Here is a 10,284-nt window from a genome sequence, read left to right as displayed (position 1 = left end):
CCTCTCCCTCTTAGTTTGGCATCACACGTCTCTCTCGCTCTTATTTTGGTACATCACGACGGGGTAATTTCAACTTTCTGCCGAAGGAGAAAAGATCACTATCGCAGAGAAAATTTTAGGTAAATTTGGCAGTTAATAAATAATTTTTCTGATTTATAAAGGAATTGAGCCTCGGTTGGGAGATTCACTAGTAAATTGTTTTGATTTGTTTTAGTTAGGGTTTCCTTTTTCTCCTTTTTGTCTTATAATCTTTTAGTAAAAAAACTATAACTCTTATTTTCTTTTAGAAAAAAATTATAAAAAAAAGAATTTGTTTTGGTGTATGCAAACTTGGATTATGGATAATACCAATCGTTTAATCCGTTTGAACCAATTGAAGAAATGGCTAATTAACATGTTCTCCAAGATATATGTTATCCAACTAGGAATGCAATCTCTTCTTGCATTAAGCTCTTTGAAGCAAATGGAACTAATTTTGAGCTTAGACCGTATTTTATAATCATGCTTCCAAAATTCTTAAGAAATGAAACCGAAGATGCTTATATCTTTATTTCTGAGTTTGAGGAAGTGTGTCTTATGATTAAAATTAGAGAACTATCTGAAGATGCGATCAAACTCTGATTTATTCCATTTGCTCTGAAGGACAAGGCCAAGAAATGGTTGTATAGCTTACCCACAAATTCTATCTCAACTTGGGATGAATATGTCACCGTTTTTCTAAAGAAAATTTTCTCTATCCACAAAACGGCTAATCTAAGAAACAACATCATGAACTTTAAAATTATCCCGGGAGAGCCATTTTGGAAGTATTTTGACAGATTTAAAGACCTTCTTATCCAATGTCCTCACTATGGGTCTCGAAAAATGGCGATTATGCCAAATAATCTATGAAGGATTAGATTATTCTTTAAAAACTTCCTTAGAATCGATGTGCCAAGGGGATTTCATGAAAAAGAATGCCGACGAAGCTTGGGAATTTTTAGAGAGTCTATCCGAGAAAGCCATGCAGTTGGAACACTATGATGACAGAGTTGCATCAGTTCCCCAACCTAAATCTAGTGGTCTTTCCTTAGAGTCAAACATTGCCTCCGAAGCAAAGATGACGACAATTCTGCGAATGTTAGAAGACTTAGAAATTAAGAAACTGTAAAACCCCGAAATTTTATAATGAAAATGTGTGAATTAATAGTAATAAATATTTCTTTTGTGATAAATAATCATATATATATATAAGATGTATATGTTTATCAGTGTTTGGGAACCCAACAGGTGGTTATATGTGAGAGAAATCAATAGATAGTCCAGCAGACAACAGGATTTGATTTTCCTGTTGTGCGGTCGACCGCGGCGGTCGACCGCGCAAAGGACATAGACTTTTTTTTTGGGTTTGGGTTTTAGCGGGTTGTTTGGGTCTTAGCGGGTTTCGGGTCGGGTTATGGGATTAGTACATATACTAATCAACCCAAAAGAGCCTCTCTTCACCTGAGATCCAAAACCCTAGCCCCCTTCTTTCTCCTCTCTAAACCCTAGCAGCGGTTGGCGTTTTTGGGAATTTTCGAAGAGTTTTGCAGTGGGATTTCGCAGTTCAGGTTGAAGGAGATCATCTACAGGAGATTCGGCAGCACCTGAGGCGAGTATCATCTCGCCCAATCCCTCACCCATATTTTCTATGATTTTCTTTTGATTCTTCATGAGTTTGATAAGCCCAAAAGGTATTTTCGTATGAAATTGAGTTCTCTATATTATGGATTACAAGAATCAAAGGTTTCAGTTTATAAAAGTTCACAAATTTTTTGTTTAATGAAGATCTAGATCTGAATTTTGCTTAAACAAGAGTTAAATCATTTCACTGTTATTAAAACGTTTTTAACATGTTTCTCTTGTATTTAGAATTTTGGGTATATGGTTTACATGCTTAAAAATGCATTGTTCTTCTACTGTATGATTTTTAGAGAAGTTAGATCTTTTATTTGTCAAAAATCAAATTTTTGTTTCAGGTTTTGAGCTAACAGAAACCCAGATTTGGGCTTCTGTCAGCTCTGCGGTCGACCGCTGGGCGCGCTGGAGGGCTGCGGTCGACCGCAAAGCCGTTACGGTCGACCGCGACGCTCTGGCGGTCGACCGCGATGCCGCAGCGGTCGACCGCCAGGCGCGTATCAGAGCGCGGTCAACCGGTGCGGTCGACCGACGCACAGTCTGTTGTAAAATCCCTGTTCTGTATGTTTTATTTATGTTCGAGGATTTTGCCTATTATTTGACTCTAGTTTTTAGTCTTACTATGTATCGATGCATGATAGATGACCTGAGGGTACCAATTGGGGATATACACACTGATTTGAGTGTGAACTGATATAAGTAGATTTCACTATGTATCTCAGTGATATTTTTACCATTTCACAGTCCTCGTGTTGGACTATAATCCATAGAAGTCCTCGTGATGGACTATAATCCATAGAAGTCCTCGTGTTGGACTATAATCCATTTCAGTCCTCATGTTGGACATTTGCCACTTATTCCATTAGTTTGGAAACCATAGTATATAGTCCCTGTATCGGACACATTTCTTAACCCTGCATATGACCTCCTCATAGGAGTTTATGACATGACATATATGTAGATTTTGACATGATATCCATGTAAGTAATAGCATGATACTCATGTAGGCTATGTTATGGCACTGTATTGATGCTCTGATATTTGTTGTATTTCTTTTATTTTTGTTCCTGTACTAGAACCTCGGGTTTGGTGGTTAGGGGTTTACAATTTGAGATATAATGTATATACATGAGGGTTTTCTTGTTTGGATTATTTCGCTCGACGTACCTATTCTCGTGTTGTAAATTTCTAAATACTAAAACCCTCTTTAGTAAGATCAATGATTTTTAGATCTATTATGTATTATCTGCATTTTCTTATACAACGAGCCCTTTTCCCTTGGGGTTGGTTGTGATGTTACTCGCTAGCGCTTTGACGCTCGTTGTCTCTCCCCCTTTCAGGTAACGAGTCAGGAGCCCGGAGAGTCGCAGGTTGATGGCGATGCATTTTAGCTTCAGCTGTCTATTTAGTTATATATTTTCTTTTGGAGTTCCACAGTAGGCTTTTGTTTAGACATTTGAGAGTCTTGTTCTAGAAGTTGTAAAGGTTGTGTGCCTTATTTCCTTCTTGTCAGATATTTATATTTGAGACCTGTTGAGTATTCCAGTTTATCTACTCAGACCTTGATTATGTATTTCTATATGTTGGATGATGAGACGTTTATTTGATTATTAGCATTTCATCAGTCTTTCTTGTATTATATTTTACTTGCTTTTGTACCTACACCTATTGTTGACTCTACTAGATAGATGTTAATTGTGATGGTGAAACATGTTATTGCACGGTGTGGTGCATGGCAGGTTTGACATACTTGGTTTCACCTTGGACTGCAGCCTTGTGTGAACCCAGGGGCGTCACAGAAATGAGCTCCAGCTCAAATCAATCAAATTTCTATCTCAGGTTGTCATAACTGTCTTCCTCCTCTCCATGTTTCAGAGGAATGCCCTATCTTAGGAAACACACAGTCATTAGAATAGATGAATGCTGCATTTTAACGTCCTAGAAATGATTCGTTTTCTCCAAATTACAATCCAGGTTGGAGAAGTCACCCCAATTTTGCATGGAATTAAGGAAATCCCTCCGGAAATCAAAATTTTATTCCCGCTTCAAACATCCGAGACACCCTTGGGGTGTCTAGGCCCCCTAGAGCCCCTCATTTGCCTATAAATAGCACCCCTTACCTTTGTTTTGGAGAGGAGGATTTTTTGGAGAGCTTGGCGAAGCCCTGCTGCAGTGAAGAGTGGTCGAGCGCTTCAACAAGGAGAGGAGAGGTCTTCATCAGAGCCTTCATCACCCGTTCCCCCTTTTCCTTAGTATTACCCTTCGCCGGTAATCACTAAGAAGAGCTGATATCTCGTTTTAGCCGAGATAGACGCTTCAGGCTTCTAGATCTCACGCGGATCGACGAAGCTCTGTTCGATTCTTTCGGAACAGATCTGAGTGCCAGGTGGTCCACGGATATTGACGTCCCCGTCACAGGCAAAAGACCCACGCAAGCAAGAGACGATAAACGGATCTTGCGTTTGTTTGAAGAGAGTTGTACTTTTTTTTTGTTTTCATTGTGTAAGAGTCTTATAAAAAGGCCATCTTTTTGTTTCATTGTAACGACTGAAGTTGTAATGAATACAGCAATGCATACAACAACTTTCTCCGCAAACAAGCAATTTCCTAGAGGAAACACCGTTCCATTTAATGCACCAAACAATTTTCAACAATCTAATCTACATTTTCCAAATCGACATCCTTATCCTCATCAACCCATAAATCCTTTAGGTCCTGACCACGAAAAACATCTTAGTGTCTTAGAAAAAGGTTTAGAGACTATGATTAAAGCTTCTACACAAACCACCAACATGTTGACCCAGTCATCCACCACTCTGAATTCCTTCATGCAAACAACCAGCCAAGTGCTCAACTCGAACACTCAAGCCATAGCCAGGTGAGAAATCCAACTTGGGCAACTAGCCAATGTCGTAAGTGAAAGAGAGAAAGGAAAATTTTCAAGCCAACCTATTGTCAACCCTAAAGACAATGGATCCAGTTCAAACCAACCGGCCCATGTGAATGCAGTTCACACTATGCGATCAGGAAAACAGATAGATAACCAAGTTAGAATGCCACCAGATCAAACCCCTTCTCCCATCCAACACACTCCTTCTGTTGAAGTAACTACTTCCGATGACCAAGAAGCTGAACACGAGATTGAGCCTGATCTAAACAGATATAGGCCCGTTGCCCCCTTTCTACAGACTCAAACCTAGGAAAAACTCCCCCAAGTTGAGAAAATCCTAAAAAATTTTAAACAGGTCAAGATCAACATCACTCTCTTAGACGCAATTGAACAAATTTCCTCTTTGCAAAGTTCTTAAAAGACTTATGCACCAAGAAAAGAACCACTAATGTCCCTAAGAAAGTTAGTGAAATATTTTCAAAACCCATGCCCTTGAAATATAATGATCCTAGTTGTCCCACAATTCCATGCGCTATAGGAAATACTCACATTGATAAGGCACTTCTAGACTTAGGAGCCAGTGTAAACCTCCTTCCTTATTCAGTCTATCAACAACTAGGTGTAGGAGAACTTAAACCAACAAGATGCACCCTACAATTAGCTGATAGATCTGTGAAAATTCCTAAGGGGGAGGTAGATGATGTTTTGATTAAAGTTGGAGAGTTTATTTTTCCTGTTGATTTTATTGTCTTGGAAACACAGTCCGTTTCCAATCTCAAAAGTCAAATCCTAGTTATTTTACGAAGACCATTCTTAGCAACCTCAAATACGTTGATCAATTGTAGAACTGGTCAAATGAAACTATCTTTTAGGAATATGACCGTTGACCTTAATATTTTTAACCTAGGAAAGCAACCCAGTGTTCCATCTGATCAACCCATGAAGGTGAATTTTATTCAGGACGTATCCAATGAACAACAAGAGGGAGGATGTGAGTTAGATTCTTGTTTATCTGACTTAATTCTTGAAGAGTCCTTCGATGATGAATTATGGTTAGAACCGATGGTCAATCATGTATCTATATTTGGATGGCAACATGAACCCTTGGAAATAGAGCCCCGAGTCCAACTTCGCCCATCTGTTGAGGAACCCCCTAAGTTAGAGCTCAAACCTTTACCTGAAAATTTAGAGTATGCCTACTTAGGGGAGAACAAGACTTTACCAGTTATCATTTCTTCTGACTTGACTACCGGTCAAAAGGAAGCTCTCTTAGATATCTTAAGAGAGAATAGGAAAGCCATTGAATGGATCATGGTTAATATCAAGGGAATTAGTACAACCATTGTTCAACACCGAATCCATTTGATAGATAATGCCAAACCTACTAGAGATCCTCAATGTAGGTTAAACTCGGTAATGAAAGAAGCTGTTAGGAAAGATATTCTGAAATATCTTGATCATGGGATCATTTATCCCATTCTTGACAGTTCATGGGTGAGTCCAGTCCAAGTAGTTCCAAAGAAATCTGGGAACACCATGATCCAAAATGAGGCTAATGAGCTGATTCCCACTCGGATCCAAACTGGATGGCGAGTTTGCATTGACTTTAGAAAACTCAACTTAGCCACCCAGAAAGATCACTTTCCTCTTTCATTCATTGATAAAATGTTAGAGCGCTTAGCAGGACACGAGTTCTATTGTTTCCTGGATGGATATTCAGGTTACAATCAAATTCCTATCGCTCCAGAAGATCAGGAGAAAACTACTTTCACATGCTCGTATGGAACATTCGCATACCGACGCATGCCTTTTGGGCTGTGTAACATACCTGCTACATTCCAACGTTGCATGATTGGTATTTTTCCGACATGGTAGAAAGATTTCTCAAAATTTTCATGGACGACTTTTTTATTTCCCGTGACACATTTTCAGAATGTTTGCATCATGTTAAACTGGTGCTATCACGGTGTAAGGAGAAAAATCTGACTCTTAATTGGGAGAAATGTCATTTCATGGTCAAACAAGGCATTGTCTTAGGACATGTGGTTTCCAATAGAGGTATTGAAGTGGACAAAGCTAAGGTAGACCTCATTTCTAACCTTCCTCCCAAAAATATCAAAGATGTCAGATCATTTCTTGGTCATGCTGGTTTTTATCGACGTTTCATCAAAGATTTTAGCAAAATTACTAGACCATTGACCAATATCTTAGCCAATGATACATCATTTGATTTCTCCCCTGAATGCCTCAAAGCTTTTGAGTATTTGAAAAAGGAGCTAACCGCAGCTCCTATCATTCATGCACCAGATTAGACTTTACCATTTGAACTAATGTGTGATGCATCCGATTTTGCAATTGGTGCTGTTTTAGGACAACAAATTGATGGAAAACCGCATGTGATCTACTACGTTAGTAGGACTCTAAATGATGCCCAACAAAATTTACTCTGTCACTTAGAAAGAAATTTTAGCTGTTGTCTTTACCTTAGAAAAATTCAAGTCCTATCTCACCGGGTCTTTAACCAAAGTTTTCGTGGCTCATGCCGCACTTAAGTATCTTTTGACCAAAAAAGATGCCAAACCACGGTTCATTAGATGGATTTTCCTGCTTCAAGAGTTTGACATTCAAATTATTGACAGAAAAGGAGCAGAAAACCCCGTAGCAGATCACCTCTCTAGACTCCCGAATGCACCAACATCAAGCATACCAATCAACGAACATTTTCTAGATGAACAACTCCTACAAATCCAATCTGTTCCATGATTTGTCGATGTAATGACCGTAAAATTTGATACTAGTTAAAATAATTTTCTAGTATTTTAAAATATTTAATTATTATTTTTAAAAGAGTAATTGTATTTTCACGATTTTCTAGAAATCTCTGACTTAAAAGTCTAAAATTTATTTTTATTTAAATGATTTTAATATTTATAAATTTATTTTATGGGGTAAAATTTTTTTGGAATTCATCTATTGTGTTATCGATACTATTACATATTATTTTAAATAATATGTTGTGTTATTGTTACTATTACGTATTATTTCGTGTATTATGTTGTATTATTAATTACGTATTATTTGTATAATTTGTTGTATTATTTCTACTATTGCATATTATCTGTCGTATTAGCACAACTGATACGTTTTATCATGTAGATAATTATCCTATAATTATTCGATTTTAAATATAAGTAATTGTATTTTTATTGATTATTCTTGTTTAATTGTATAATTTGTTGTATTATTTCTTCTGTTACGTATCAACTATTGTATTAATACAACTGATACGTTTTTATTTGTAGATAATTATTTTGTAATTATTTTGATTTTTAAATACCAGTAATTATTTATTTTAATTAATTTTTGTTTTAAATATCTAACCATAACCCTAATTAACAATATATATATCACCCCCTCCTGTTCACGAAACACAGCCACCCCCTTTTCTTTTTTTTTTTCTCTCCTCCGTCATCATCACCACAGCTCTCTCTTCCTCCACGCTCTCTCTCCTCTGTTTCCCATCACTGCGACCTAAGCCCGATCGAACCGCCCCCACTCTCTGTCTCTCTCACCACCCTGCAACCCCTCCACCTACACACACCTGCAACTGCGCGCACCCCTGGACCTCCCGCTTCACCACACCTGTCCACCTCAGCCCCGTCCTCCTCTACCGCACCAGGCCGAGAACCGCCGCCCACCAAGCCCCCTGTCCTCCATCACCTCAGCAACGCTCAACCCCAAGCTTCGATCACCCCTCCCGCTTGGCTGTTCCCCGTCGGCCTCCTTCATCCCCACCGTCAGCCTCCCTCTCCCGCGGTTCTCCTCCACCAGTCTGCTGCCTCTCTCCCTGCGAAGTCTCCCTCGCGACGTCGTCACCTCCCTCCTGCAGGCCCCTAGCCGACGCCGGCGCTCCCACCGCGCCAGATCCGATCACACAGTCGACGTTGACTCGTTCGACGTACCGCGAGGCAAGATCTCGCCTCTCATTTAGTTGTTTTTACATTTATTAATTAATTAAATGGTTAGTTAAATATGATAATGTTGATAATATGTATATTGTGATTATTTGGGCGTGGATTGTTGATGATTAGTATTAAATAATATTTTAATAATAAGATATTTTTGCTGTAATTATAATCTAAGAATGAGACGAACATGAAATGATGAGTTACGTGTTATATTAGATTTTTGAGATATTATCGAAAAGAAATAAAACAAATGTAATTTATAATATATAAATGTTACTGTTTCATGCAGTTAAAGAATTAACAAAAATAATATATAATACCTAATATATATATATATATATAGTATATATAATATATATATATATATATATATATATATATATATATATAATATATATATTATATATATATATATATATATATATATATATATATATATATATAATATAGTATATATATAATATATATATATATATATATATATATATATATATATTAAAAGATTATTTTAAAATGGTTATGATGAGAAATAATTTTTAAAGAAATTATTTGAAAAAAAAGAATATTTATTTTTTTGAATTAATTATGATAGTATAACTGATAATCATAGAGCGCGACATTTCATGTACAAAACGACATCGGTTTCTAGTTTCCTTTTACCCCATTATTATTACTTAATTACAGATAACTTGCATGAGAAGTTTGGACACCCCAGTAGTAAGATATTAACGAGATCTGCTTATATGTGTATTTATGTTGTTGTAGACACGGTTCATGCATTCCGTATTTGTTCGTAGTTATTAGTCATGTTTTACGATCCTTTTTTAATATATTTGACATGCCATGATGTGGTTGCATGAAATTAGTATTATTATTATCTCCTTGTTTTGATTGAGAACCTTAGTAGTTCATGACTTAGTGGCCTCGTGCGTCATGAACAGACCTAGTGATATGTGTGGGTGTGCTGACTGAATGTAGGTGGTGAACCAGAGATAGCGTGGATTATGTTTGACTTAGAAAAACGAGAAGAGTTGCGATGGAGAAGTCTTTGTTAATGTGATCAGATGTGACTGTTGATGTATCTCCAAGCTCGCACCAGTGGTTGGTGTCGCCACTGGGGTTGGTTTGTAGGGCTAAAGTGAAGTGTGTACATCACTTTGGTCAGTAAGAATTTAATTGGTCACCCGAGTTTTGCTTGAGTTCGGACCAGGCAGAAAACGGTTTACGTCTAGTTTTTTGGCCGCATGTGTAACGAGATTGGGTGCACGTAGGGGATTTGTGAACAGTCAATTATCCGGTGATATGAATATTGACTTTGTGTGAGAAGTGGACTAGTGACCTATTATAGGATGGTTAGTTGTATGAAGTAGATTACCGGTTGATTTGAGATTCTTCTGATCATTATTATAGTTGTGAATTCCATTTAAATTATTAGAATTTCAATGCCATGTTTCTATTATTATTACTATCATAGCATGGGTCGGTCGACCGTTTCATTCTTCCATGTGGGATCTTGCCGTGTGCCATGCACGCTGACGTACACCTATTTTCTCTGGTGTGCGTCACACTTAGGGGATGGTCATGTCCAGTTCGATGATGCAGCAGAGCCGGTGTATGACTAGCCGGAGTATCTTTCCGATGGAGTAGAAGAACAAACTGAAGCGTAGTGGTTTTCTTCTGTAGTAGTGGTGGAACATTAGAACTCTTTTACCGTATTTTTCTTTAGTTAATGATGGATTTTCGTATTATTAGCAGTACTTTCTTTTATTA

This window comes from Asparagus officinalis, chromosome 4, assembly GCF_001876935.1.
Source record: "Asparagus officinalis chromosome 4, Aspof.V1, whole genome shotgun sequence".
Taxonomy (NCBI): domain Eukaryota; kingdom Viridiplantae; phylum Streptophyta; class Magnoliopsida; order Asparagales; family Asparagaceae; genus Asparagus; species Asparagus officinalis.
Note: the sequence above shows the minus strand (reverse complement) of the source record.